This window comes from Limulus polyphemus, unplaced genomic scaffold (assembly GCF_000517525.1).
Source record: "Limulus polyphemus unplaced genomic scaffold, Limulus_polyphemus-2.1.2 Scaffold753, whole genome shotgun sequence".
In the NCBI taxonomy this organism is placed as follows: Eukaryota; Metazoa; Arthropoda; class Merostomata; order Xiphosura; family Limulidae; genus Limulus; species Limulus polyphemus.
Window position 1 is genome coordinate 273 of NW_013666363.1, and position 5,709 is coordinate 5,981.

General features: G+C 31.4%; 1 pseudogene; it reads left to right on the forward strand.

Annotated features, from left to right (window-relative positions):
- The first annotated feature begins 2,473 nt into the window (after positions 1–2,473).
- Positions 2,474–5,709, forward strand: part of LOC106460327 — a 198,834-nt pseudogene continuing 195,598 nt past the window's right edge.

Sequence of the window (5,709 nt, forward strand, 5' to 3'; positions counted from 1 at the left end):
ATTGAAAAAAAAAATTTGTCTGTATAGTCTATGATAGCATCTAAGACCTTTCTTCCTCTGTTTAGAATCTCTTAGCAACTTGTAACAAAAACTTGAAGGAATTTAAAGCATACCTGGTACGAAAAATAGGGGAGGACACAGCTTAGTTCGTGTTCCTTAGCATAATAACAATTTTGATAACTACTGAGGCAAAATTAATTATAATTTTCAACACAAAGAAATAGTTTTTGTCATAAAGAGGTGAAAGAGAGCATGTGTTCTTTTTTCCCTATGTCGCGACACAACTGGCTGTAAAAATTATCCTAGTTTGTATTTTATTTTCAAAGTGTATTTTATTTCTAATTTCAGAAATCACAAACTTATTTCAAGATCTAGGTGAAAGAATATTTCTTTAAATGAAATATAGAAAAGAAGTTATAAAAAATTAAGATGCTTAAGAAGTATTTTTATTTTGGTATTTTAACTTATGATGTTTCATTACTGTCCAAATCACAACTTTACTAACTTTTGATTACCAAAGCATGTTATCTTATTTGTGTCTAATCATGTGTTATAAAGGACACCTAAAAAGTAACACGTGCTTTAAATTTTTTAAAAACTTTAATATTGAATTCTGCTGCTTCTTATTCATCCCATGTTTTATTACGAATTATTATGAAGTTTATTTCTACTGATACAAAGAGCATTCAGAATATCTTCCTATGGCAAGATCACGATCGGCTTTATAACATTGAATGTGACATTTTTTAAAGTGTGTTCTGAAGATCGAAATTTAATTACTCTACTAGGAATGTCCACGCAATTTACAAATGATTAGTTTTAAGCTCCAGTAAAACGCTATTTTAAAATTAATTAGTGCAATGAAAACAATAGACTAGCTGCCTTTTATAATGTTAATGTTATGATGTTAACATATTCATGCTTAATATAAGTAGAAATTAACCGAAGTCAGTAAATTTCCGAAGCTAAAAATTAATGTGAAACAAACGACAGATATATTTAGCAGGTAGACTGTGATTGAAAATATGAAACATTACAAATAAACCAATATAAAAAAGTAAAATAACTTATTATGTCTGTTTGTTTGCTTTATTGAATTTCGCGCAAAACTACTCGAGAGCTATCTACGCTAGCCATCTCTAATTCTTAAATGATAGAATAGGGAGAAGGCAATTAGTCAATACCACCCACCCCCAACTCTTGGACCATTCTTTTACCAACGAATAGTAGGATTAACCGTCATATTATAAAGCCCCCACGGCTGAAATGACGAACGTTTTGGGTGAATGAATTCAAGCCCGCTACCAGCATATTGCAAGCGTTGTACTTTTGTGTATTGTATCCACATGAAAGCGTCTCTGGACTTGTTTATTGGCTATAGAGAGTAATTAAAAATGTTTAAATCCTTGTCTGAAATTAACTGAATCCGAGATAATGTCTTCAATTTTATTCCAAGAAATACCTCTTTAAGTATTGTTTTGTCAAGTATAAAGTCATTTAACAGAGAGGAACAAGTATTAAAATTTAACTAAACTAATGCCAAAATGAAAGAACTCTATATTTGATTATACGAATTCAGCTATTCCTCTTAGGGTCATATAAGGTGCGGAGTTTGAAAACAGTCCTAATTAATACTATAATTGTAACTGACAATAAACTAACTTGATTTCCACATTTAAGTAGAATAAGGCAGATCAACAGGTCTAATTGCGTTAAAGGTGGACATAGCGTTTCGACACTCAATAGCCCGAATTATTCTATCATTCAGAATGCATTCAGGTTTTAGGATAAGACCATTTAATTGTGACTACACGTCAGTTTATATGAGAATTAAACTAAGCTGAAGGGTATACATACTTTCTTTCAATAAAAACAAAACCACCTTTAGTACCGAAACTTTGTTATATATGTAAAGAAAATGTAATCCCATAACTTAATATATGATATATTACACGGCCATTCAGTACACAATATTTTATGCCTTAGTCTTCGTTACACCTGCATGTTCATATAGAATACAGTAGAGGGCAGGAATAGAATGACATGGAATGTTGACAGTTGTTGCCTTGTTTTGGTTCATGAACGTTCTATTTTGAAATAAAAATAATAATGTGTAGATACTCAGGTTCTAGATTTAAAAAAAAACAACTGATGATGGTGACCAAATAACTTTGGTATCTGTGACAGAAATGATCTTTACTCATAATCAAACACACAATCTTGAAATGATCATCTGTAAATTCTTCTTTATTACATTCCATCCTCAAATACTGAGTAATAAGATGTGAAATGAAAATTGGTACCAACAAGGTAAGTAAAACTTATTCAGTCTTGTCCAATACTAATAGCTTAATTGAGAAAAAGGCTTAGCATTTATGTAATTGATGTAATTTTATTCAATTATTAACTCAGTGTACTTTGCTGAATTTTTTTATGCGTTAAATTCTATCTCTCAGTCTTTTTCATATATATATATTTTAGAATAATGGAAGGAACGTTATGGCAGCAGAATGCACAGTTTTTATCACGCTTGAAGACGTAAACGATGAAATTCCTTTATTTATTGAAACGGAACAAGAAACGGTATTAGAAGGCATGCCTCCAATGACTAAAGTGACTACTGTGACTGCTGTTGATAAAGACGGGACATATCCAAATAATAAGGTATTGATTTCTATTATTCTCAAAATACGCATAGAACGTGCTGATATATTTCTCGTTATTACTTTTCATTCAAGCTTCAACAGATATTCAGCTTTTACTGAATTTTCAAGGAGTTCATTTTTAAGATTAAAACTTTTCTATTATATTTCAGTTGAAATTAATACTAATAATTAATACCTATATCAAATTTTGTATCGTTTTTGTTGTTGTTGTTGTTGATGTTAATCTCTAACAGAAAAATGTCTTTTACTGGGTAATATTTCGATTGTTTTTTAAAAAAAATATGTGCTATTCTATTTTTCTAAATCTTTGTGCTGCCATCTAATGAGGATTTTGAAAATATTTGCTTTATTTATACAAATGGTAGATGCCTCGCATATTATGTTTAGGGTTAAAGTATAATGTCTCACAGGATAAGTTAAGGTATAGCTTTAAATTGTTTATTTTAAGCACTTTTGAACTGTTTCTGAGCAGAGAAACAATGTATGATTCATAAAATAAAACACAAAAATGACACCATTTTTATTAAATGTAGCAAAATTTGCTTCTGGTAAGTAAGTGAAAAACCACATAGGAAAGAATATGTGACCGCCATAGTTCGAAGAGCAAAGAACCTAGAAACCTGAAATTTTGCACACATACTAAGTTGACCCTGAGGGTTTGCACCTGGGTATAACTAGTTATCTACGTACTTGCGCATCTTTTTTACGCGAAAAACCACAAAGAAAAGAAAGGTGACTGCCATAGCTCCAAGATGAAAGAACCTAGAAACTTGAATTTATAAATAGAAATCACAAAACATTACAAATAGGAATCACATTTGAGTGCGTGCATGCGTGCGCACGTGCGTGTCTGTGTGTATGTGTGACCGCCATAGTTCCAAGAGAAGAGAACCTAGAAACCTGAAATTTTGCTCCCACTCTAAGTGGACCCTGAGGGTTTGCACCTGGGTATTATTACTTATCTACGTGCGTGCGCATCTTCTCACGTGAAAAACTGCATAGAAAAAAATGTGTCCACCATAGCTCCAAGGCCTCCCAGTGGCACAGCGGTATGGCTGCGGACTTACAATGCTAGAATCCGGGTTTCGATACCCGTGGTAGGCAGAGCACAGATAACCCATTGTGTAACTTTGTGCTTAATTACAAACAAATCATAGCTCCAACAGGAAAGAACCTAGAAACCTAGAATTTTGCACCTATACTAAGTGGACCCTAAGGATGTGCACCTGGGTATTATTATTTATCTTATCCACGTGCGTGTGCGCGGACGCATCTTTCCAATGAGCCAAATTAAAAAAACACATAGAAAAAAATGGTTTCTTATAATTAGTTATATAACAACATCTAATATATAGAAAAGCCAGTACATTTTGATAACAATGTGTTATGTTGGAAGGCATTGTTAGGAACAAAAGTATGACCTAATGTTGTTGTTAATCTATGTACTTAAATGTATAAACTACAAAACTGTAAAAGTATTTGTTGATTTCTTAACTTAGAGTCTCCGTTTATTAAAGAGGTTTGTTTTTATTGGTGATATAACAGAAAAATACCTTAATTCAGAAATGATTTAAGGTTAAAAAATAAAAAAAGTAAATCAAGTGTGACGTGACGTGATACACAGTGACTTTTATATAGCTTAGATAACGTAACGTACAGTGGCATCTATAATTATCTATAACATAGTCATCTAGAATGTATCAATCTAATAACCCGAGCGAAGCCGGGTGCTTTCGTTAGTACTTATATAATTTAATTAAAGTAAGTCGAGCAAATTGAGAGTTCATGTCATGTTTCACAATAAAATCAAATATAGGTCAGTTTCCAAAAAAAAAAAACAAAAAAAAAAAAGGGAACTTTTAATTTTAACTAATATGAAATACGTCCGAAAGTCCCCAGATTGGCTGTGTGAATAAAAACTGAAACGTAAATCCTTATTAAGTAGGATTATTGCGAATGTAAAAATCATTAAGCAAACAAACAAATATAATTATATGCAGGTAAGTCGTGTTTGACATCCATCATAATTAAGTATTTCTTATTCAAATTTTTCTAATTTATACAGATAAAAAATACATACAACATAGACTACAAATATAAACCTTCAACGGTCGTCATTTTCAAAAATATTCATGCTTAATACTGGTCCACTTAATATATGATTAATATCGATAAGGATTTATTTAATAGTTTTATGGTCCATCTGTTTTTTATTGCCATTTAATGGTAATTTAAAGGTTTGCTGTTTTGGGGGTGTTTCCAGGTTTATTACAAAATCGAAGAGGGCGATGATAAATACTTCAGCATTGACAAGGAATCAGGTGTTATTTACACAAAAATTGAATTCGATCGAGAAGTGAATCAGGCTTATGCTATTAAGGTTTCTGCTGAAGATGGGGCTCTCTCAGATCGACCTCCCGAGAGAGCTGGCACGCCCAAGCCAAATAAAGGTAAGGATTTTGGTTAATATTTATTATTACCTGGTTTATCTTGAAACTACTTGCACATCGATGCTATACAAAACAAGTATTGCGTCTTCATACGTGATAAGTAAATGTTTTTTCTAAAAGATCAATAACGGATTAAATAGACGAGTTTTGTTTTGTTATTAATTATGTTTCATAAACAAATGCCACCATTAATTAATTTGTCTCATCAATACACAAACACACATGATTTAAATGAATGGGGTAAACATTTATTAGCCCAGTCTAAAAACGGGATTTAATTATGTTCCTTCTACTGAGCTTATCACTGGACAACATCTATTAATTGATTAATTAATTATATAACGTTTTTCATACGTTTATATTAACGAGTAAAATGAAAGTTTGATGACACTTATTTGCTTAATCTTCTACTGTCATGGCTGAATATTTAAGTTTGATTTATAAAGGACAAGTTAAAAAATACACTCATTTTTAGGTTCAAATTACACAGGCTTGCAAATTTAAACTCCATAAAAGTTGTTTTGGTTTTAATAACGGATTTTCCATAATTCACGTACGTAGATTTCGAAAATAATATTCCTTTTTTTCTATCA